This window comes from Odocoileus virginianus, chromosome 3 (assembly GCF_023699985.2).
Source record: "Odocoileus virginianus isolate 20LAN1187 ecotype Illinois chromosome 3, Ovbor_1.2, whole genome shotgun sequence".
Lineage (NCBI taxonomy): Eukaryota > Metazoa > Chordata > Mammalia > Artiodactyla > Cervidae > Odocoileus > Odocoileus virginianus.
The window spans coordinates 99,364,728-99,390,898 of record NC_069676.1 but is presented as its reverse complement, the minus strand read 5'-3'; the positions used below and the strand labels follow the sequence as shown (position 1 = coordinate 99,390,898).

Genomic DNA, 26,171 nt, shown 5'->3' with positions numbered 1-26,171 from the left:
TGATGGAGGTAGGCCCAGACATAGGCTTAGTATGAGCAAATCTTCAAAACTGGGAAATGGGCAGGGAGTATTTAGGATGTGGCAAGGAGAGAGGAAAGGAATTAATAGTTAAAGATTTCCTATTATGAGCTGATGTCTGTGCCAGGCACTTTATTCAACACTACCACCATTAGTACTATTACGCATCTACTTGCAATGTGGGAGACTGGGTTCGACCCCTGGGTCAGGAAGATCCCCTGGAGAAGGAAATGGCAACCTACTCCAGTATTCTTGCCTGTAGAATCCCATGGATGGAGGAGCCTTGTAGGCTATAGTCAATGGGGCCGCAAAGAGTCAGACACGACTGAGCGACTTCACTTTCTTTCTTTCTTTATTCTCCCTTTGCTGGGTCACAGTGAGTTTCGATTACTTTCTTGCCCAAACATATCTGCTTATGACTCACAAAGGGGTATCTCCTGAGACAAATGTTTTGCCTTAACTCCAGCCCAGTTGGTCTGTGATTAGGCAGTGGCTTTAGAGATGGGTTCTTCTTCAGAGGGGTTTCCCTGGTGTCTACTGCATTTTTCTGTTCACTGGAGAGTTTGGTGATCCTAATCTTGTGATGCTTAAATAAGAGGGCACGTGATTCAAAGTACGAAATATTTCATGAGACATGCTGTATTCATCACATGGATGTAAGATGCCTTGGGGATTTTCATGTGTCTTGGAGCTATTCATGCTTCTGGTGTCAGAAGTGCGTGGTCATCGTGAGTCTGGCATCCAGGCATAGGAATGGTGCCAAGGGTAGGAAATAAGAAACTGTGGCTGTCATCCTCAGGCGACCTGTCTCTACAGAACTAGGAGAAAATAACAAGGTTCTTTGTTTGAAGGTTCTTAGTTTTGGCAAAACTAAGGAGGTTGTCACTTAATATGACCAGTAGCAAAGTAAGCCTTGACCAGTGTGATCATGTGATCCATCAGAAAGAAGTAGGGAGATGGAAGGGAAGTCAGCGGTTGGCTTGACTTCAGGCGGCATGGCAAGTCTAGATTAGTTGTCTTAATTGCAATGAGAGCCAGGACATGTTCCCCCAGTTGGAGAGTCAAGTGTGGGGTGGATGGCCTAGCCATTAATCACAGCCAAACCAGTGTGAGCAGAGACAAGACAGATTACTAATGATGCTAGAGTCACATTTTGGTATAAGACAGGAGTCGGACCAAAGTATATTTATGGTCGTGCATAATCCATTATGCTTTCTGTGAGTAGGGCAGCCTCACTGTCACAAAACAATTTTGGTTGAGAATTTAGGGAGGTAAGTTGGAAGGTTAAGCTAGGGCCAAATTAAGTAGAGCCTTGAAATGTTAAGTTGGAATGTCATAGACCTTGGTCTTCTTCTGATTCTCCCAGTTTCATACCACATTGTCCTATGTCCTGACTTGTTTGATCATAAAAGTCATACAGGATGCTTGTTTGATTTCCTGGCTCATCCAAAAATTCTGATTTGAAGTGTATGGGGAGGACCCAGGATTCTAAATCTTTAAAGCAAGCTTTAAGTTATTCTTTGGGGAGTATCTTTGAACAATCTGCCAAGTGTCTCTCTTCCTAGTGGAAATATGCTCCATCTTTTATTTGGATAAACAATCATTTATTGAGTAGTTCCTTTGAGGAAGGTGCTATGCTATGGGAGGTTCAGAGAGGAATAAAGTTGGATCCCTGCCTTTAAAAAGTTTCCCTTGGTAATTGAAAGATACCTCTAGCATCTCTCTGAACTACTTGTAATTACTTAGCCATCTTATTAGGAGACCTCATTATGATTAGATTGTCTGGTTTTATAAAATGTACATTTAAAAGTACTAATTACTAAACACTTGGTTTTCAACAAACGTTTAAGCTGTCTCTTTCCTTGGCTTTGTGTATTTTCTATATTTAATCTGGATTTATATTGTTCCAAATATAAAATTATTTTTATTAAATGTGTAATCATAATATTGATGCTTCTGTGTTAGGTTTTGATTCGAGATACATAATTCTCTGAATTATTAAATAAAGGCCTAAGTTCGCTCAGAAATGGAAAGTTTCTATTGCATATCATTGTAATCAAGCTACTTGATATTCAAAATCTCAGTTTGGGAAGTATTTTAGAAAGCAAGCAATATTTGAGTTTTAAATTCAAAATCTTGGTTACCAGAGCTCTTACCCCTTGATTATACAGAAAATATACAGCCCTCAGACTTCTGAGGTTCCATGCTAGCCTAACCCCGTTAAGTATCTCATAGTCTCGGGTTTCCACAGTATGCATTCATTGGGGGAAGTCTTGCTGAACTGAAAGAGTCCCCAGATGGAATACAAATCACGATTAAGATTGTGTCCACACATGCAAAATTAAATGAAAATTTGTGGTAATTATGTGAAGATTCCAAGCCCCAAACAGCCTCGCTTGAAATACTCAGATAATTGAGACAACAAACATAGATTCTAGTAATTAGAAGGGACTCACAAATCCTCTAATCTGCTTAATTTCATCAAGGAAAACCTGACAGCCCACTCCCCCCCGCCCTTTTTTAAAATAAAACCATGAACCAAAAATGTACCTTTGCCTAAATGTATGGCTGCTTCATGCAAAACCTTATTTTTAACCTGAATTGTCCGGGTGTATTTCTCACTTTTTGACTTTGTGTTGTTAAGGTCTTGGCCCGCTTTTACATTCGACATCAACAGCTTCTCTTGGGTGACCTGCAGCCTGAATGGGGAACGCTGCTTTTCTGTCTTGAGAAACTGTGAAGCTTAGATCGCACTAGACTGAACAGTATATAATAGGATTCAGATCCCTGGGTGTTAAACATCCTACCTCTGAAACCTCTTATGTTCTCAGCATTCACCTTTACTCTCCTGATTTGAGCACCTTCCAGTTTATTCTTCACCACTGACTTCTCTGTTCAATTTTGTTCAGTCTAATGTTCTCCATTTTTTTTTTCTTCCAAAGGACAAGGACTAATGCTCTAATTTGGAGGACTCAAGTACCATTTTTGCCCATTCTTCATCAGAGATTGCACTATTCAAGCACTTTGCTTTTTTTAGATGAATGCTCTAATTTGTTCCTGTTATACAGATGGAGAAATCTTAGTTTTATATTAAAAGGTCTCATCACCACCTTCAGACACCTTAGAATATGGAATAGAAAGAAAGGAGCATTGAATGAACAAATGGTCTCTGACTTTAAGAATGAAAGCCCCTAAAAGAAGAGGCTAAATTTAGCTTCTTTTTTCTTTTTTTAATAAATAATCATAGGTAAAGGTAGCCCAAATCACCTAGTGTGTACAAATATGGCTAAATGGGAAATCATGATTTGCTAATTTTTTGCAAATAATGATATGAAGGAGTAGTTGGGAAGTGAAAGATGCAAAGTAAATGTAGTCAGTGTTTAAGGTAGGATTAGTAAATAGCTAATCAAAGATGTTCAGAAACACACAATCATATTTTAAGTTATTAAAAGCTATTTTGGCATAAAATTTAGCACTAGGATGAAATTTTTGTTCAGCATTAGAACATAATGTGAAAGTTACGACTTGGTTCAGTTTAGTTGCTCAGTCGTGTTAGACTCTTTGCGACCCCATGTGACTTGTTTGGCTAAAAACAAATTCAAATATATTTCACCTGATAACAAGCTAGGTTTGTTTCACTAAATCTTAGGAACTAAGGTCATTTAGAGCTCTTCTCAGTGGTTTCCAGTCCTAGAGGCTGATCACTGAATGGCAATAAAGGACCGGTTACACTTCATATGAAGGGAGGAAAACAGGCCAATAAAACTCAACACTCTTTTTTTATTTGTTTAATACATGTTTAGAAGATGTGAGCTATTAAGAAGAGATCTCTAATGTTCATCAAGGTTTTTTCCCTTTTTTTTTCCCTTTTAAATTGAATATATTTGACACAGAGCAAAATGCACATGTCTTAAGTGTACAGTATGATCAATAACAGTGTGATCAGCAACAAGGGCAAAAACCACATCAAAGTTTGGCATTGTTGTCTGTTGTTGTTTATTTGTAAATGGTGTCTGATTGTGCCTCCATGGACTGTAGCCTGCCAGGTTCCTCTGTTCATAGGATTTCCCAGGCAAGAATATGGGAGTGGGTTGCCATTTCTAAGAATACATTAGGGTTAGGGTGGAGAGGGAGGTGGGAGGGGGGACCGGGATGGGGAATACATGTAAATCCATGGCTAATTCATTTCAATGTATGACAAAAACTACTGTAATGATGTAAAGTAATTAGCCTCCAACTAATAAAAATAAATGGAAAAAAAATAAAATAAAAATAAAAAATAAAAAAATAAAACAGAAAAAAAAAAAAGAATACATTATATATTTTGGCAAATGCAGACATCCATGTAAGCCACATCAACAACCATGTATAGAATATTTTTATCATTTGAGAAAATTCTTATGTTTGCTTGCTAGTTAATCCTCCTCAGTAGCCCAAATACTCAATTGTTTTAATTTTTATCACCATAGTTCAATTATCTGTCATAAAACATTATATAAATGGAATTATATGGAACATACTCTTCTGTGTCTGGCTTCACACAGTGGTTGTGATCACCAGCCTGTACATTTGTTATTGCTGAGTAGTAGTCTAATGTTTGAATACAGAATTTGTGGATGGGCATTAAAAAACAAAAACATCAAAAACTTCTGCTCTTATGAATGAAATGGCTGTGATCATTCTTTAATCTGTCTTGTTGGTTATGGATGTTAGCTTTACTTCTTTAGGGTAAGTCACTAGGAGCAAAGTTACTAGGATAGGTGCATTTTAACTTTATAGAAAACTTTCAAATAGTTTTCTAAAGTGGTTGTTTCATTTTTTTCATGTCGGCAAACAATATATGAGCTCCATTCCCTATTCATTTGGCATTCTCGATATTTTAATAGCCATTCTGGTGAGTATATACAGATATCTTCATGTAGTTTAAATTTGTATTTCTCTGACGTCTAATAATGCTGAGGCTTTGTTGTTTGCCTATTGGACTGTACAGCGTTCAAGACTTTTATCCATTTTAACTGGCTTCTTTCTTTGTTTTTAATTATTATTAAGTTGCTGAAATTCTTTATATATTTTGGAGAACAGCCCTTTTCCAAATGTGACTCGCCATTTACTTTGATGAGCAAAGGTTTTTAACTTTGGGGTAGGCTGTTTCATCTGTTGTTTTATTTTATGATTTAGTGTTTTCTGTGCTTTGTATTAAAAAAACAAACAAAAAATTTTGTAAGGCCAAGGTTGTAAAGACATTTTCTTTTGTTTGCTTCCCAAAGGTATTAGCTGCTGCTGCTGCTGAGTCGCTTCAGTCGTGTCCGACTCTGCGTGACCCCATAGACGGCAGCCCACCAGGCTCCCTGTCCCTGGGATTCTCCAGGCAAGAAACTGGAGTGGGTTGCCATGCCCTTCTCCAATGCATGAAAGGAAAAGTGAAAGTGAAGTCGCTCAGTTGTGTCCGACTCTTAAGCTTTTATATTTACATCTATATTTTCTATTGAATTAATAAATGGTGTGAGATGGTGTCAGTTCACTTTTTTTTCCCAACACTATTTTTCATAAAGTTTTCTTTCCTCATTAAATTCCTTTGGCACATTTGTTAAAAATCAAGTAGTTTCCTAAGTGTAGGTCTATTTCTAGAATTTGCATTTGGTTCTTCTTGTCTGTTTGTCTATCTGTCTTTAGGTCAATACTACACAGACTAGATTACTCTAGCCTTGTTTTAGTAAGCCTTGAAATCAGGTTGTGTATGTCCTCTAATTTGTTTTGTTTTTCAAGATTGATTTTTTTTCCTTCTAGGTTCTTTACATTTAGTTATACATTTTAGAAACAGTTTGTCAATCATGCAAAAAGGGAAAAATAATAATAATTTAAAAAAGTGAAAACACTACTCCTTCTCTTGGTATGAGTGATTCCTAGACTGTTTCAATTTTAAAGGAAATCAGTAAGAAAAGTTAAAATGAACACAGTTTTTTTTTCTGAAATCTTTAATAAATGCATTTCCTAATATTTTCTTGCCCCAAAGGAAAGAAAATTCTTGTAATAACTTTCTACAACTTTCATATATAATCTAGAAAAATGACCAGCTAATGAAAAAGAGCTCATTTAAACTTGGATAATTGATTTGAAAGTAAAAACCTCCTGACACTACATATATTTAGAACCACTGTTAGGTAACTTTCATTTTATATTTTAATTTTGTCAAAGAAAAATGTTCCTACTTGTACAGGGTTTTAAGTTCAGAAATAATCTTAAAAATAACTTGATGAATACCTTTGTCAAAAATATCTCTAAAGGACCATAATTTCAAATGTTTTTAGACTTAGTGTAGCTTTATGTAACCAATACAAAGCAAATTTAGGATAGTCCATACTGTAAACTTTGACCGAGTTGTAAAGGTTATTTTTATCAGTTTTTCTGTACTGTGTGACTATGTAGGTTTGCCTGGAAAAGCTTAAGTAGCAGGCACATTGGAGCATCAATTTGGAATCCAATGAGCTTTATCTGTTCTTGCTCTTATTCATAAGGACATGGACTTGTAATAGTACACAGTTATAAAAATAAAATCACTAAAATAGATTTTAGAGACTGTAACTTTCTTATTCAGTGCTATATCTCAAAGCGCCAGGCATAATATAGGCATGATGAGTACTTATGGGATGAAAATACGAAATATCTGCTTTTACTGTTAATGTTTAGGACTTAACCATTACTTGAAACTTTTGAAATGGTGATTGGCATTATTATTGTTGTGATTGTCATTCTGTTATTCTTGCTCAATCTAACTTGTCACATTTATCAGTACCCTGCAGAAATGTATGGTTCAACTTGGGGCAGGAGGCTTTGGAGGGCAGAAGAATATGTGGAATGAAGTCTATGTGGTCTTTTTGGTTCTGGATCAGTGTGTGACGAGGGGCAAAGAATTTAATATGTTTGGGCTTCTGTTTCTTCCCTTTATAACAAAAAGTGTGGGTGACACAGGTCATTTTTGGGCCTAATAGTTCATAAGATTGTGTTCTGGACGTTTGTCTTGCATGTGTATGTGTTAGACACTCAGTCATGTCTGACTCTTTGCAACCCCGTGGACTGTAGCCTGCCATGTTCTCTGTCCATGGAATTCTCCAGGCAAGACTACTGGAGTGGGTTGTTGTTCCCTTTACATGTCTGTAAATATTTCCCTGGAATTCCTACAGCTGAACTGTTGTTGTACCTCCACAGAACTTACTGGCTTCGAGACTTATAGTAAAAGAAGGAGGAGGTGGACCCTGACCATGATCAAGCAAGCAAATTGCTTTTAGTTGATCTTTAGCTTTAAAACTGGTTCCCTTAGTACTATTTGCTACAGGTTGGAGTGTATCATGGAACTAGTGACATGCATTTGTCATCCTTGGAATGGATAGCAGTTCTCTGTCAAGTCTGAAAATCAGAGAGCTTACTTTAGGAAAAGTCTTTGTGGCTGCCGAGTAAACACTATCCTGGTTGGCGCTGAGAGCATCTCAGCCTCTTAGGAGAACACCGTTGCACTGCCTGTAAAGTTCCGAAGAGAGATCAGAGCATTTGTAAGAGACAGGAGATGGGGGCGGTGACTGCGGAGTGTTCTTTACCGTCATTCGATGCAAGTGAGGATTTTAACTGGACGAGGTGGTTTTCAGCTACTGAGCACATTCTTCGCTAGTATTATTCCAGAGCTTTATTAAGTACTTTCATTGGGGCCATCAACAATCCTGTCACTAGGATAAAAATGCATAACAAAATGCTGATTTCAATTTTGTGTGTCCTGTATTGAAAACTGCTACTAGTTTAAATTTTTTGTGAAAGTTTCCTAGGGACTCCAATTTAACAGTATTTCTAAGACCCAACATTTTGGAGCCCTTTTCTTGCACTGACCTAATTATTTTATAGGCACTAACTCATTGAATTCTTATAACATTGATGTAAGTTAGGTAAGAACTGAGGAAGTTAGAGGAAGGAACTTATTCAAAGTTTCATAGCGGAGTACCGCAACTTCCTACCCAAAGATCTCTGAGTTATGAATTCCTCAGAACCTGAGTTATGAGTTATTATCCAGAATTATGAGTTGTTATGAATAGTTATAAATATTTTAATAATATTGTTTATTTGTCAAATGAATAGTGTGATAATTACGAATTATCCAGAACCCGAGCTGTGAATTGCTAAGCGTCATCTCTTCCTGCGGCTTCCTTCAATATGGCGCCCTTGTTTGCGGCGTCTGACGACCCGTGTGATCACAGAGGCCGCTCCGCGGGGCATTCTGGGTCCCGGTTTGAGGGCAGCGGTCGTTATAAGGCGCCACTGCTAACGCCGCACTTCAGGTCTGCACGCCGAGTCCCTCTGCTCTGCACTCGGGGCTTCCTCCAGGGCAGAGTGGCTGCCCAGCCCCCAGGCAGGCCCGCCTCTGAAGAGCGGAAGCGTGGGGCAGACGGTGCCCCCGGGAGCCACTCTCCACCAATGGTACGCGAGCCAGAGGAAATTCACCAGCCTTTTTAGCTTTTGGTGGGGTAACTCTTCGGAATTATGCTAGTTATGGTGTCTTTGAAGGTTTCCAACAGGACTGAGCCCTGTGTTCATGCACCTTGCTAACTAGCCCATTCTCTTTACTAGCTTTTCTTCTTTCCCTGACTTCCTCACTTTTCCCACCTGGAAATTTCTCCCAAATAAATGACTATATCCAGGCCCTTGCCTCAGGAGAGTGCTTTCAGGAGAATACAGACTAGGACAGTGGTTATTATGTCTTATGAGTACCTGGCTATTAACTCTTGTAATATATATTCTCAGTAATAATCACTCTCTACTATTCCCACTTAGTTATGAAAACCTATCATTTTTTTTTCTGTCCAAATGCCAATTTTCTATTCCTACAACCTACCTCATAGCTCAGGCCTTTAGCGTATTACTCCTGAGGCATGGTGTTCAGCTTCTGGTTAGCATAGGCTCTTGTATCATCTAAGACTTCCTGCATACTGATACCTAGTAAATTTTCTTCCACTGTCAGTTTCATCAGTCACTCTTGGCTCAAAAACCTACAACTACCCTGAACAATTCATCACATCGAGTGTAAATCCTCTGTCCAACCTATGATGCATTTTCTTGACAAATTCTCCAAACCTGATAAATCCTATCAATTTTCCAGTTTTCAGGTCTCTGAATTCTTAGGACACCTATAATCTTGCCAAGATTTAACATGTATTTATTATCTTATATTCTCCTCATATTTTCATAAGCTATCTTACTCCACTAAACTATAGGCTCCTTGATGCCATAAACTATGGCTTGTGGTTAGTTTGCATTTTTCATAATCTAGCAAAGTCATAGGCAAAAGTGTACCAGTCAATAATTCATTCTGGGAGACTTTCTGATGGGAAAACCCATATTTGATTTTTCAGATATATTTTCTGGAAAAAGAAATTTCCAAAATTCGGAAGGTACTTTGATTTGCTCAAATTCTCAGGTAAGCGACAAATCTAGTTCTTTGAACTCGCAGTTCTAGAAAATGATTACTACTATTTTAAGTGGCAAAATTCAGCTAAAAAAAAGTAGAAGATTTGCATGTGCTTTTAAATTCAGAGTATTGTTAAATATTCAACCCCAAGGCAGTGATAGACAGGAAATTGAAAGCCTTCTTATGGATGCCCTGATGATGTTTATACCTTGCAGGAAATTATTTTTAGCCAGGAAGTCACTATTGTTTTGTCTCATTTTAAAGATATCTCTCAGTAAGTCTGTGGAATTCTATCTTGAATTATGTAAGAGATTCTGGAGAAGAAATGATTTCACATTTTAAAACATCTCTAATATTCCCCCCAAATCATTTTCTTTCGGTTTAATTTTTTTCAAAATGCTAAGCTCTTTTAGAGTTTTGCTTCTTTATAGAAGCACATAAAATGTGAAAAATTCTATAACTCATACTATTTAATATACTACTTTGCTATACACAAGGAAAGTGTCTGTCTCTCTGTGTGTGTTTTCATAAGGTACATTGGGAAATACTTCTAGAAAGTATCCAAAACTTGAAACCAAAAGATTTAATTCCCTTGGGAGTCTGTCCAGGTGTTTTTCCAGGCTGAATTTTTATAATTACTTAAGTATGCTCCAAAGCAAAGGTCCTAATAGAAGCATTTAAATCTTACTGTTCAACCTCAGGAACAAAGATATTCTCTTAAAAACTTGATTGCTTTTCTGTGGAAGCAGTTAGCTTTGATTTATATCACTTCTGAAAGGAGCTTCACTGAGGCTTTGAGTAATCCAATAAGGATCATATAATATACTCCCTTTTACATCTCATAGAGCTGCTGTGTATGGAGCTCTTTGTTTACGATTCAGGAAATGGGCTAAAAGCTTCCTAGGTTCATCTCTGTTCACAAAATTTGTTCTGGGGGATGTAATGGCCTTTTGCATTTTAATAAGCAGTAAATCTTAAGTATTACAATGCTCTAGTAACAAGCTATCTTTGGCAGTGTGGGCCTTTCTCTGTTTTTGGAGCTTGTTCTTATTCAGCAGTTTGGATATGAAGATAATCTTATCTCATCACTATGCTCTCATTTGAAGACTCTGCACTGGAAGATGCCGCCCACATTTCTTTCTAAAAATAGTCTCAGCCTCTTTCTTGAGTGCCTAAGGGGGACATGAAAAATTAAGAGAAGCCTTATGAATGGCCAAAAGTTTCATCAAAGCTATATAGCTTCATCTAAAAAACAACTGTATGCTCTTTTACTTCATTTGCCTTTTAAATATTGATTTTTAAAATATTTGTAGCTTATTGAGTATTCAATGTGATGTGTAAATCCTGGGGAAGATACAAACGGGAATATGAGGAAACCCTGGCTCACAAGGGCCTTAGAAAATCTTCATATGAATCAACTATGTGAAGTCTCCTCAGGTTGGACTCTTTGAGTATTGTAACATGGATGCCCTACTAAATATGTTCCTTGGAGAATTTATTTCTTTTAAGTAGAGTGTCCCCTAAGAAGACCTAATATATAAAAGCCTAGCTATGTAAACCTGTTCTATTTGAACAAATAAGTGTGGCTTCCAAACTTAGAGAAGTTCTCATCAGAACAGAGTTATTTTCACTTTTTTTTTATATGCATATGACTTGACATGCCTACAGCAGGATAATTTAAGTCAATTGTTTTAATTTGATCTGATCAATTGTTAAATAATCACCCAGTTGTGGTTAATTTGATATCCTCATGTGAATATATCCCCAAATTCTGACTTAATGACTAGCTTAGTTTCTTAATAGCAAAACTTCTGTAATATAGTATGATGAAATTTGCTTTTAAAATTTTTAACTCATGAACACTTAGACATCTCAGGACCATATAATATGATGATGATTTAAACCGCAGGTAAAATATGCACAAAATTTCACATAATAAGAAAGACTACATGAACAGGTACTTTCAATATATTAAGAGAATTTAGTATGTCCCCTCAGTTCAGTACCTTCAGAAGTACACAAACTTTGGAACTGTAAGAAATTTTTTCGATCTAGTCTTAATTCTTCCTTTTATAAATAAGAAAGAAGTTCTCAGAAGCAAAATGATATATCCAAGATAGAATCAGAACTGGATAGGATCATCCAACTTTAAATTTAGTTCAAAATGAATATATTAATTTCACTATTATGTTTATATTGGGTGCTTTTTATTTTCTCTGAGAAGTTTTCTTCTAAATATTAATACGTTGGAATCGATACATACTATGAATAGTAACATTTTCCCCTACTGACTTCCTTCCACAAGTATTTTTTGATAGTTGCTAAATACAAGTCTAGGTTAGTGATACAGCTGTGAACAAAAGACAGATGAAGTCTCATTGCCATGAAGCCTAAATTCTCATAGGGGAGGCAGACAAAATACAAACAAAAAATTGTCAAGAAAAATAGGAAAAAGTTAAAAATGCTATGTAGAAATTTATATTCGGTCATATAAAAGGAGTGCCTGGGTGGTGATTTTAGACTAACTGGTCTGGGAAGATGACTGTCTAAGCCAGCTTGGGCTGCTTTAACAAATTAGCATAAACTGGATGGCTTAAGCAACAAATATTTATTTCTCATAGTTTTGCAGGTTGGAAAGTCCAAGATCGAATTACGAGCAGATTTGGCGTCTGGTGAGAACCCTTTTATTGGTTTGCAAGTGGAGCAAATGGTATGTCCTCACATGGTGGAGAGGCCACCTCTCTGCCTTTGTGTAAAAGAGCAATAATGCCTTCACGACAGCTCACTCTCATGACCTAATTAGATCCCGAAGCCTCCACTTCCAAAACCAGCTCATCGGAGATTACAGCTTCAGGATATGAATAGTGGGGGGACACAGATATCCAGACTATAGCAATACATTTACACTGAGATAGAGGTGAAAAGGACTTGTGTGGACACACTGGGAAAGGGCAACGCGTGGAGAAGGAAGAGTGAGGATAAAGCTTTTGTTGTGGGAACACACCCGGCAAATTCAGGAAACGTGGGGAATACTAGTTGTCTCGAGTCGCACTGTGCGGTCGAACTGTCTGTGACTGTAGAAGTCTCTGAGCTGTTCAGTATGGCGTTAATAGCTACTAACCACTTATGATTGCCAGGCACTCAGAATGTAACTAGAGCAAATGAGGAACTGAGCTTTTCGTTTTAGTTAAGTTTAATGGATTTGAACTGAAGTTGAAATGTGACTCGCATTTTGAACAGCCCAGGGCTAAAGTGTATTGAGTTTGCCTGGTTGCCCAGTTGGTAAAGCGTCTGCTTGCAGTGCGGGAGACCCCGGTTCAATCCCTGGGTCGGGAAGATCCCCTGGAGAAGGAAGTGAAAACCCACTCCAGTATTCTTGTCTGGAGAATTCTGTAGACATAGGAGCCTGGTGGGCTACAATCCATGGGGTCACAAAGAGTTGGGCAGGACTGAGGGACTAACACTTTCACTTTCAAAGTGTATTTAGAGGTAAGCAGTATGGCGAGTCTGAGGCCACGGGTCAGAGGGACAGGTGGAGACTAGATCATGTAGGGGTTTGTAAGAGGAAGAAAGAAACGTGGTTGTTATTCAAAGTGGTGTGTGGGGGAAGGTGACAACTTGATGATTTCAGGGAATAGCACTGAAACATGTCTATTAAGTGAGTGAAAGTGAAAGTCGCTCAGTCATGTCCGACTCTGTGCGACCCCATGGCCTATACAGTCCATGGAGTTCTCCAGGCCAGAACACTGGAGTGGGTAGCCTTTCCCTTCTCCAGGGGATCTTCCCACCCCAGGGATCAAACCCAGGTCTCCTGCATTGCAGGCTGATCCTTTACCAGCTGAGCCACCAGGGAAGCCCAAACATGTACGTTACCATATGTGAAATAGATGGCCAGGGCAAGTTTTATGCTCGAAGCGGGGCACCCAAAGCTGGTGCTCTGGGACAACCGTGAGGGATGGGGTGGGGACGGAGGTGGGGGGGGCTTCAGAATGGGGGACACATGTGCATCTGTGGCTGATTCATGCTGATGTATGGTAAAAACCACCACAATATTGTAGAGGAATTAGCCTCCAATTAAAATAAATAAATTAATTTTAAAAAAGTGCCTATGGGCATTATTGGGATGTTTTAAGCAAGGTAGTGGCATAATCTATTTTTTTTTTCTTAAAAATAGTATTTTGGCTGCTGGGTAATGAGTGGAGCATAGGCAGCAAGAACAGAAGAAGGGGGTCTGTTAGAATGTCACTGTACCAGTTCATGGGGAAGGTGACAGTGGCTTGGATTAGAACTGGATCCTTTCAGGAATGTCTTTTCAAATGTAGAATTTCAGTACTTGATGATGGACTAGTTAAAAGGGAGAGAAGGATAATAGGAGAAATTCAAGGAAAGCACCTAAATTTTTATTTCAGCAGTTGAGTGGACAGTGGTGTCATTTACTATGTGAAGATGATTAACAGAAAAGCAAGTAAAACAGGATAAGTAAGTTGCATATCTTTATTTTTGAATTTAAATACTTTTGGCCATATGAAGTTTGATATATATATATGTGTATATAAAATGTGTGTATATATATAACAATGGATAAATGCCAAATGGAACTAAAAACACTAATGCAGAACATTTATTATAGCAAGAGATAAAAAATATAACTTTGAACGTTCATAACCACACCAGACATTGGCATGACTGATGGTGTTATCCAGGTTGCTCAAATCTGGGTGAATAGTTACATATAATTCTTGAAATTCACTGTTTTCATACAAACATTATGAAGTTTGAATTGGGAAGTTTGAGCATGGTATTGAAAAGAATGCACACGTTTTTCTTAGGAGTATACATACATGTACATACATGTACATATGTGTACATACGTAATGTATAATATATATAATGTGATGTACATGTGTACATTGTTGCTGTTTAGTTGATAAGTCATGTCTGACTCTTTTGCAACCCCATGGACTGTAGCCTGCCAGACTCCTCGGTCCAAGGGATTTCCCAGGCAAGAACAGTAGAGTGGGTTCCCATTTCCTTCTCCAGGGGATCTTCCTTACCCAGGGATCGAACCCATGTCTCCTGCTTTGCAGGCAGATTCTTTAATGCTGTTAGGGAAGCCCTATCTGGATACATACATACTCATAAAATCTGAGGAAAATAGAGAAAAGTAGTGAAATTGCTCTTTCTAGCATAGCTGCTGTGTCATGCAGTTTTTGCAAATAAAAATAGCATGTATTATTAAATAAACTTCTTTACCATATGAGTGAAGAAAGCTCCTAATAAGAATATGGTGGCTGGTGGTATGCTCCCCGATCAGGGTGTACTGACAAGCTACACCAACGGAACGAGCCTGATGCTGGCACTAAAGCAGACACGTAGATTAGTGGAACAGATCAGACATCCCAGAAGCAAACCTACATATCTATGGTCAGCTCAGCTATGACAAAGGAGGCAAGGATACATAATGGAGAAAAGACAGTGTCTTCAATAGTCATGCTGGAAAAACTGGGCAGCTACATATAAGAAAATAAAATTAAAACATTCTTCCAAACCATGCACAAAAACAAATTGAAAAGGGATTTAAAGCCTAACTCTAAGAGCAGAAACCACAAAACTCCTGGAACAAAACATAGGCAGAATACCCTTTCACATAAGTTGTAGCATTTTTTTTTTTTTTGGATTTGTCTCTGGTAGCATAAGAAATGAAAACAAAAATAAACAAATGGGACCTAATTAAACCTAAAAGTGTTTGCATAACAAAGGAAACCACTGCCTTTAGAAAAAGACAATAAGGATATGGTGTATAGCACAATATACACAGATAATATTGTATAATAATTTTAAATGGTGTATACCTGAAACTAATATAATTCTGTAAATCAACTATACATGTGCGTGTGAGTGCTCAGTTGAGTCTGACTCCTTGTGATCTCTAGGCCTGCAGCCGCTCCGGATCCTCTGTCCGTGGAATTTTCCAGGCGAGACCACTGCAGCGGGTTTCCACTTCCTACTCTAGGGGATCTTCCCCACCCAGAGACCAAACCTGTGTCTCCTGCATCTCCTGGATTGGCAGGCGGATTCTTTTACCACTGGTGCCATCTGGGAAGCCCCAGAGAAAAAAGAAAGTGAAAATATTAAGTGAAAACACACACAAATATGGTGCTTTCTATTCCTGGAGATTTGAAAGAATCAGCCAGCAAAAGTTTCCCAGCTATTGCAGTGGCACGCGTTGTCTGGAGGCGGGACCATGGCCTTCCCGTCTCATTCTCCACCTCCTCCCTCTCAATTCCTCAATCCACGTCGGGCATCTAGAAGTATCTTTACAGTGGGCTTGGAATAGACAGGTCGACCGGAGAGATCCCCCGGCTCCGTGTTGACGACGGCCTGCCGGGGGCCCTGCAGACTTCTGAGCGGCCGCCACGGCCTTTCACTGGGGCGGCTGCGGCCACGTCCGCCGTCTTCCCAAGGTCTGCGCGGAACCACCAGCTACCTTCTCCTGCCTACGCAAGCCGCCCTCGCCAGTGCTCGTTTTGCTGAGCATCAGAGACCATGCTGCCAGCGACAGAAGGCTTTGGTGTGACTGGATTTTACTAAGAACTGGAAGGTGAGTAAAGGAAGCATCCGCTTTAACACTGCCTCAGAGGTTAGCTTTCCGTGTTCCTACAGAGGCCCCGGGTCCTGCCCCTGGGCGTCACTCCTAGGGAGGACCCGGCTTTCGTTAGGTGTCCCGCTGCATTCCTGTTGCTTCAGCATCAGGATGCGCTTCAGCATCAGGATGCGCATCAGCGGGACTGCTAGAGGGAAGAAATGACTGCAGGGAGTAGGAACGGAGGGGGGACCTCGGAGCGAAGGGATGTATTTGGGACGTCTCGGTAGCCTTAGGGAGCATTCATATAGGACATTTAATCCAAATTCCTGGAGGTGAGGTCCTCTTTGACCGGTCAAATGAAAAAGGATACATCTCTCATTTAGATTCTGACTTTGGAGAAACTAGGTAAACTTTTACTAAAGCCCTGCTCGACCCTCGTCATGATGGGTATATCTGTATTCCAGTCTGAGACTCTGGGAAAAGTAGTATTCACACATGTTCCTGTTCATTCCTGCTGTCAGCGGTGGGAAACTGAGGCCATCTAGGTGAGGATATGGCGGGAAGAGCAGGACAGTAGCCTCGGCATCTCCCTTGAATAGCGGCCGCTAGAAAGCTGTATTCATGTCAATGTATGGCAAAAACCACTACAATATTGTAATTAGCCTCCAACTAATAAAAAAAAAAAAATAGAAGAAGAAGAAAACTGCAGCCCACCCACAGTATTAGATATTCATACGGGATGTCAGTGAATGCAAATCCCCTTCCTCCACTTTCCTTCCCTGCCCTCACTCCAGCTCAGCAATCACCATCCCGTTATCCTCCTCCTCCTTTCTCTCTTTCTCATTATTGCCGCAACTTCTTAACTGATTCTTTCTCCTCTATGCATCTCTCTCTGCTGGGTCTTTCCTCCTTTAACAAAACAGTGATCTTTGAAAAAGGAAATCTGCCGTTGCTGCTTACGTAATAAAGCCTTACACAATGAACAATCTGCACATTAAACAAAATGAAAACTCGTTTCCAGAGTCTCCAAATTCACATCGTGTCACTGTCCTCCGACTTGCTTGCCTTTAGTCATACTGACCCTCCTTCGGTCCTGCCACTCCCAGGCTCCTTCCTGATTGGTGGCCTTCACTCCTGCTGTTCCTTCCTTCCAGTGTCACCTCCGCAGACAAACAGGTTGTGCATCTACAGCAAATTTCCTCCCCTATTTTACTTTGTCCTACTCCCTGTTCACATGCTTCATAATCCTCCTTTATAGTTAGCCTTATTTGCTTTACTGTTTGTGTTTTTCTCCTCTGCCAGACAGTATAGTTTGTAAGCTCAGTGTGGGTAGGGACAAGCGTGGTTTTCTTCATAAACATATCTTGATGCCTAGCACGGCCTTTGGCATCAAGTGGGTAGTCAATCAATGCTAGCTGAATGAATGAATAAATCAAGAATTTTGCTCTAAGAGGAGGTATCATAATGCATAAGAAAGTTACATTATGTCCTAGAAAACACGGATTTCATAGGACTAGATAGGTTATATTTTCTTGCATTCCAAAACCACTTCAGACTCTGACTGAAGCCATGAAATTAAACGATGCTTGTTCCTTAGTAGGAAAGCTACAACAAACCTAGACAGTGTATTAAAAAGCAAAGACATCACATCCTATGCTGACAAAGGTCCGTATAATCAAAGCTATGGTTTTTCCAGTAGTCATGAATGAATATGAGAGTTGGACCTTAAAGAAGGCAGAGCCCTGAAGAAATTGATGTTTTTCAATTGTGGTGCAGGAGAAGACTCTTGAGAGTCCCTTGAACTGCAAGGAGATCAAAGCAGTCTCCTAAAGGAAATCAGTCCTGAATATTCATTGGAAGGACTGATGCTGAAGCTGAAACTCTAATCCTTTGGCCACCTGATGAGAAGAGCTGACTCATTTGAACAGACCCTGATGCTGGGAAAGATTGAGGAAGGGAGAAGGAAACGACAGAGGATGAGACGGTTGGACGGCATCATGGACTCAGTGAACATGAATTTGAGCAGACTCTGGGAGACAGTGGAGGACAGAGGAGCCTGGCGTGCTGTAGTCCATGGGGTCGCAAAGAATCAGACACAACTTAGAAACTGAACAACAACAACATCAAAGTAATTCTCAAACTGTGGTGAGCACAGAGTCTCCTGAGGACTGTTGAAAACGCCCTCTGTACTGGGCCCTATCCTCTGAGTGTCTGATGCACTAGGTCTGGCTTGTAGAATTTGCATTTTTAACAACTTCCCTGCATATGCTGATGCTGTTGATCTGAGGATGATGCTTTGAGAACCACTGCCCTAGGATAATGCTTCCCACTTCAGTCATCATGCACATTCAGTTTTTATGCACTGTGTATCATTCAAGTTCTGAGATATACTGAAGATGGCTGTGATTCTAAATCACTCTTGTAAATGTATTGAGTATTCTACAACTCCTTCTACACAGCATTTTCCTCAAGCAGTTTTTGAATTTTAAGATTATGCAAATTTTCTGAAGAAAAAGTAATGCAGGAATCATAGAATCTCTTTTTAATGTTGCTCATGATGTAGCTTATTGTTTTATTTGGGTGATATCTGTAAAACAAAACTAAACAATAGCACTCTATTCTGGCTGAAGAATAATTTTAAAGCCAGAAATATTGGCCTGGCCTTTGATTTGGGGTAAAAAAATATGTAAGTTGTTTATTTAGAATGTTCAGTATATGCAAATAAGTCAAATATAATAACACAATATTTTTGAGGCTCTTTGCCTAAGAGAAAGATATAAAAAGTTAGATTGGCCAGACACCATTTATGCATGGAAACTTTTATTTTCCTTTAAGCTGCTTTAAATTATTCCTAGTTCATAAGTAGCAGAAGACCCTAAACAGCTACCTAGGACCAGAAGCAAATGAAATGGTGCAGTATAAATCTTCATTTGTACCAAAAGATTATAGAATCCTTAGTAGCCACGGTATATGCCAGGGGACATTTATGGGAGGGATAGCCAAGCCTCACCCAACTAAGTTCCTGACTCAGTTAGTTACAATTATTACAATCTGGGTTTGCCTTTGAAAAGGCAAAACTCCTCTTTGTTCAGTGGGTCTCAAACCTCAACACCAGAATCCACTGCAGTGCTTGTGGAAATAAAGATTTCTGGGCCATCTCCCCAGAATTTCTGATCTATAGATCTAGTAGATATGGGTGGGGTCCCAAAGTTGGATTTCTTATGTGTACCCAGGTGGTAGTGGTCTGCTGAGATATCTTGAGAGCCCTGTTCTAGGTTCAGTTTGGGTAATTCTAAGAATTAAAATTTAAAAATGAGAAGATCCTATTTATCCTGTTTATCTTTGGCTGATGAGAAAATGAGGGCCATTTGTCCAGAAATGTTTAAGTTTGGTACTCTAAAAAGCAATGCTCTGTTTCATTCTTCCAGGAACAAACCTTAACCAAGGCCTCTCCTGGTGTCTGCTGAGGGCAGATCTGATTCTTTGAAGTTGTGCTTTCATCAGGAATCCACTTAGGATCTTCTGTACACACGAGATCAGCTTTCTTGGCTCACTGGATTCTCTTTGTATTGTGGCAAAACAGTCGTTGTTCTAATCTCATTCACTTTTTTGCTCATAAAGTTTCAAGGTATGTGTTTCTCCTGTTTATAAACTTCTGGTTTTATTTTAACATGTGTAGATTGGCATAAACAAATCACAAGGAGACTTTTTGACTGGGAGGTTTATTGTGGTTAACAGATCATTTAGGCGCATTGGTCAACAGTTAACTGGTAAATTGTCTTAGAACTAAGACGATTGATTGACTTGAGAGTATTAAGTGTAAAGTTATCTTAGGACTAACGGAAAAGCTTATTTCAATGAAGAAGAAAAGAGGAAAATTCAGAAACAACAACAATGAAAATAGTCAACCCTTAGCTGGAGTCAAAAGCTCTCTAACTTGAACCTATCTCCAGGTTTACTGTTGGGATACTTGGCAATTCAAGTGATACTTTAATTACTTTCGTTATTAGTGACCTATATCTCAGGTACTCCTTCCCGTGTAAAGTGTTCCCAGTATCTTAAAATTATCCCTTGCCAATTTTTTTTTGTTGTTGTTGAAATTATCCAGTTTAAATTGCATTTTGTGAAATTCTTGGTGTAAACAGATGTCATTTTTCATCCTAGGCAGTGGAATGGGTAGCCAGCTGTCCTTCCCTACCACGAAGAATTGAGGAAAAACATTAGATGGTAGAATATCTGAAAGGTGCAGAGATCAATTTCAGGGTTTACTCTTGTAGAGCTTGTACTGATTCAGGCATATTCATGGACAATCAGTGATCTTCCTGACTTTAGCTTTTCTTTATTATAGCATTTTTTTTTAAAGTTACACTTTAAAGATATATATGTACATGTGAAATAAAATATAGAGAGGGTGAGGATGCATGTCTAACTAAAAGAAACAGCGGTTTTATCATTGGCTGAGGAAATCCAGGTTTGTACTCTCCTGATCTGGAGCACCGAAGAATTGATGCTTTTGGACTGTGGTGTTGGAGAAGATTCTTGAGAGTCCTGTGGACTGCAAGGAGATCCCACCAGTCCATCCTAAGGGAGATCAGTCCTGGGTGTTCATTGGAAGGACTGATGTTGAAGCTGAAGCTCCAATACTTTGGCCACCTGATGCGAAGAGTTGACTCATTGGAAAAGACCCTGATGCTGGGAGGGACTGGGGGCAGGAGGAGAAGGGGACGACAGAGGATGAGATGGCTGGATGGCATCACTGACTTGATGGACATCGGTTTGAGTAAACTCCGGGAGTTGGTGATGGACAGGGAGGCCTGGAGTGCTGCTGTTCATGGGGTCACAGAGTTGGACACGACTGAGCAACTGAACTAAACTGACTTCTTTTTTACATCTTAATTAATAGCAGTGTTTCAAAAACCATTTGTGTAACTCTTTTCCATTCCCACTTTGTGATAATTGAGTCGAAGACTTAGCTCTCCCTGGAACTGAAATCCAGCCTAAGACAAGCCTGAGGTCTATGCTGTTGTTTACTTGCAGGGTGCTGTTCAACTCTTTTGTGACCCCATGGACTGGGAGGCTCAGAAAAGATTGTTCGTTTTGTCTCCCCGTTAATAGCAGGGCTTAACATATGTTTCAATGGAAAGTCTGAGCAGCCTGTCCACTAAATTGAAAAATCTGCTTATAGTTTTCCTTGTGTATGATTTCATTCCCTTCATAGAATACCAGGAATCATTTCCTCCTTTTCTCTTATTGATTGATTATTGATTGCTCTGAGCTAGTTATTACCATACTAAGGAGAGGACAGCTTGCCGTAAGTTCTACTAATAAATTTATTTTTCTTTTATCAGTCCTCTGAAAGAAACATGAAGATGAGGCATTTTAGAATGACAAGTGCTAGTCATGTAGTCAAGTGTGATCACTTGTCCTTACTTTTGCAATGCTTCTTTAATGGTGGGTTGCCAGAGTTATGCAAATATCTTCCTGAGTACTCCCAGGTTAGATTAGTTTATACTCAGTGTTTCACCTGTTGAGCTGATTTTTTGTAGCAACTTCTGAAAAATTTGGGAAATTAGAAATTGTGAAAGATCATATAATTTAAGTAATGTTTTTTAAATAGAGCTTACTGTTGTTATTATTTTGATGCAGGTCTCTGGAGCATTCCAATAGACAAAATTTGGAAAGGAAAGATGAAAATTTAAATGTCAAGATATTTCCAACATTGTAAATCAACTATACTCCATTAAAAATTAAATAAAAAAAGAAATTTTAACATCAAATGGGAAGAAATGATTGAGAAGCAGAAAGAGCTAATGAGGAGATCACAGTGCTGACTGGGACCCCGAAGGCAAAGAAAGACAAAAGCAAACTCTTAGAAAGCTATTGCACTAAAAATGATATTAGATTTAATATAGCCCAAGAAAATTATGAAAATTCGAATAGTTACATATAAGATAGCATCCTTAATTTTCACACAAATAACCAGAGTCCACTTACTAAAGTTCATATCATGTTTTGCTTGGTATGATCAAAGAGCTCTGAGGATCACCCCATGAATACCAATTACTCATGTTTGCAGCCCAGATTAAAGGAATACAGGCAGATGGTGTTCCAGCCATTGGAAGGGCTATCTTCCTCATTTTTTTGGTTATGTTGAAAATGACTCCATTTACTTACTAGCCTTCTAGACTAGTGTGTAATCCCCCCTGAGGCAATCACTGACCTATCTCACCTTTATGTGCCCTAAGCCTTGCCACCAGACATGCCACCATGCCTTGTACACAGTAGATGTGGAATACCTCGGCAATGAAATGAAGTTATCGTGCCTAACCTATTTATAGAGGACAGAAGTAAGTGATGACAGTTCATCAGAGCCAAGTAGCTAGTGAAGAGTTTGATCTTATTCACTTATTTACATTTGATTAATAAATGCTTCAAAACACATGTGGTCATCATATGTAGAAATGTCTAAATATGAAATGACTAGCTATTCTTTTTTTAACTTCAATCGGGATGCAGCATGTTCCTGACAATTCCTCTACAGCTGTGGACCAGAAAAAGTCATGTCATTTACTTTTGTAGAGTATGAAAATCTTGGGGACGGTTTTGATCACTGCCTCCTGTACAAGATCATGAACTTCCATCCATGGTTCTTCAGGCAGTCTGTCTATCAGATCTAATCCCTTGAATCCATTTCTCACTTCCACTGTATGCTTGTATTGGACTTGAATTATGTCATACCTGAATGGTCTAGTGATTTTCACTACTTTCTTCAGTTTAAGTCTGAATTTGACAATAAAGAGTTCATGATCGGAGCCACAATCAGCTCCCGGTCTTCATTTGCTGATAGTATAGAGCTGCTCATCTTTGACTGCAAACAATATAATTAATCTGATTTCGGTATTGATGAAATCAGATGATCTGGTGATGTCAATGTGTAGAATCTTCTCTTGTGTTGTTGGAAGAGGGGTTTTCTATGACCAGTGTGTTCTCTTGGTAAAACTCTGTTAGCCTTAGCCCTGCTTCAAGAAAGAGAAATGGAAAAAAGGCAAAATGGTTCCCGGGGGGAGGGTGCCTAAAAAGTAGCTGAGAAAAGTAGAGAAGTGAAAGGCAAGGGAGAAAAGGAAAGATATATTGATCTGAATGCAGAGTTCCAAAGAATAGCAAGGAGAGATAAGAAAGTCTTCTTGAGAGATCAATGCAAAGAAACAGAGGAAAACAATAGAATGGGAAAGAGTAGAGATCTCTTCAAGAAAATCAGAGATACTAAGAGAATACTTCATGTGAAGATAGGCTCAATAAAGGACAGAAATAGTATGAACCTAACAGAAGCAGAAGATATTAAGAAGGGGTGGCAAGAATACACAGAAGAACTGTACAAAAAAGATCTTCATGACCCAGATAATCACGATGGTGTGATCACTCACTTAGAGCCAGACATGCTGGAATGTGAAGTCAAGTGGGCCTTAGGAAGCATCACTATGAACAAAGCTAGTGGAGGTGATGGAATTCCAGTTGAGCTACTTCAAATCCTAAAAGATGATGCTGTGAAAGTGCTGCATGCAATATGCCAGCAAATTTGGAAAACTCAGCAGTGGCCACAGGACTGGAAGAGTTCAGTTTTCACTCCCCAAAAAACTGAAAAATGAAAGTGAAGTCGCTCAGTCATGTCTGACTCTTTGTGATCTCATAGACTGTAGCCTACAGGCTTCTCTATCCATGTGATTTTCCAGGCAAGAGTACCAGAGTGGGTTACCATTTCCTTCTCCAGAAGATCTTCCTGACTCAGGGATTGAATCCAGGTCTCCCGCATTGTGGGCAGACACTTTACCCTTTGAGCCACCAGGGAAGCCCAATCCCAAAGAAAGGCAATGACAAAGAATGCTCAAACTACCACACAATTGCACTCATCTCACATGCTAGCAAAGTAATGCTCACAATTCTCCAAGTCAGGCTTCAACAGTATGTGAACCATGAAATTCCAGATGCTCAAGCTGGATTTAGAGAAGGCAGAGGAACCAGAGATCAAATTGACAACATCTGTTGGATCATACACAAAGCAAGATAATTCCATGAAAACATCTACTTCTGCTTTATTGACTATGCCAAAGCCTTTGACTGTGTGAATCACAACAAACTGTGGACAATTCTTGAATAGATGGGAACACCAGACCACCTGACCTGCCTCCTAAGAAATCTGTATGCAGGTCAAGAAGCAACAGTTAAAAATAGGTATGGAACAAAGGACTGGCTCCAAACTGGGAAAGGAGTACATCAAGGCTGTATATTGTCATCCTGCTTATTTAACATATATGCAGAGTACATCATGAGAAATGCTAGGCTGGATGAAGCACAAGCTGAAATCAAGATTGCCCGGAGAAATATCAATAACCTCAGATATTCAAATGATACCACCCTTGTGGCAGAAAGTGAAGACGAACTAAAGATCCTCTTGATGAAAGTGAAAGAGGAGAGTGGAAAAACTGGCTTAAAACTCAATATTCAGAAATGAAGATCATGGCATCTGGTCCCATCACTTCATGGTATATAGATGGGGAAACAATGGAAACAGTGAAAGACTTTATTTCCTTGGACTCCAAAATCACTGCAGATGGTGATTGCAGCCATGAAAATAAAAGACTCTTACTCCTTGGAAGAAAAGCTATGAGAAACCTAGACAGTGTCTTAAAAAGCAGAGACATTACTTTGCTGACAAAGGTCGGTCTAGTCACAGCTATGGTCTTTCCAGTAGTCATGTATGGATGTGAGAGTTGGACTAGAAAGAAAGCTGAGTGCCAAAGAATTGATGCTTTTGAACTGTGGTATTGGAGAAGACTCTTGAGAGTCCCTTGGACTGCAAGGAGATCCAACCAGTCCATCCTAAAGGAGATCAGTCCTGAGTGTTTATTGGAAGGACTGATGTTGAAGCTGAAGCTCAAGTACTTTGGCCGTCTCGTGGGAAGAGTTGACTCATTGGAAAAGACCCTGATTCTGGGAAAGACTGAAGGCAGGAGGAGAGGGGGATGGCAGAGGATGAGATGGTTGGATGGCGTCACTAACTCAATAGTCATGAGTTTGAGTAAACCCCTGGAGTTGGTGATGGACAGGGAGGCCTAGCGTGCTGCAGTTCACGGGGTTACGAAGAGTCGGACGTGACTGAGTGACTGAACTGAACTGAGTACTAAAATCTAACTTGTGATCTAAGATTCTCTTTATTACAATGAAGGAAATTCCTGAAGATAATTTAGCCAAGGTCTTCCTTGCTGACAATAGCCCCTCCCGCACACTTTGTACAACTTAATCACTATCTTACACTTATATGTTTACATTCACTTTAAAAAAAAAAGTTTATTTTTGGCTGTGCTGGGTCCTCATTGGGCTGCAGGCTTCTCTCTAGTTGCGGTGAGTGGGGGCTCCTCTTTAGCTGCAGTTCTTGGCACTCCTCATTGCAGTGGCTTCTTTTCACGGAGCACAGGCTCCAGGACGCACAGGCTTCAGCAGTGCTGGCTCGGGGCTCAGCAGCTGTAAGTCCTGGGTTCAAGAGCACAGGCTTAGTCATTGTGGCCCGCGGGTTAGTTTCTCCACATCACGTGGGGTCTTCCTGGATCAGGGATCAGACCTGTGTCTCCTGCCTTGGCAGGTGGGTTCTTTACCTCTGAGCCACCAGGCAAGCCCCTTGCGCACACTTTTGGATGTGAGATATTTGTTGTGGGTTAGTGTATTATGGGTTTGTGAACTCCTTGAGGACGGGGACCATAACAGATGAATCATACTACTTTATGCATCATCTGCTGGATTGCTTTGGACATGGCAGGCACTCATTTTTCAATAATTGAATAAATATTATGCATTGGAATGTATGTTTACAAGCGGCAACGCTGTGGAGAAGGTAAGATTAAAGTCCGTAGAGTTAGACCACTACCGAATCCTGGTTTCACCACTTTCTTTCTTTCTTTTTTTTTTTTCAGTTTATATTAGTTTATTTCAATTCCTGAATCCAAGCTACCTACTGCAAAGCAAGCAACCTTTACTGCAAAACAAGACGAAACCCTCCTTTGTTTTCTATGTGGTGTCTTTTGAAAAATACACATTTCTTGAGTTAATCACAAAACCTCTGCGAGG

At 39.5% G+C, this 26,171-nt stretch overlaps 1 long non-coding RNA gene across 1 annotated transcript; it reads left to right on the top strand.

Moving 5' to 3' along the window:
• The first annotated feature begins 8,295 nt into the window (after positions 1 to 8,295).
• Positions 8,296 to 25,857, top strand: LOC139034481 (uncharacterized). The gene is made up of 5 exons (XR_011487030.1): positions 8,296 to 8,478; positions 9,411 to 9,475; positions 12,088 to 12,176; positions 19,481 to 19,680; positions 21,699 to 25,857. It is a non-coding gene; the product is annotated as an uncharacterized lncRNA (long non-coding RNA).
• Positions 25,858 to 26,171: the final 314 nt, after the last annotated feature.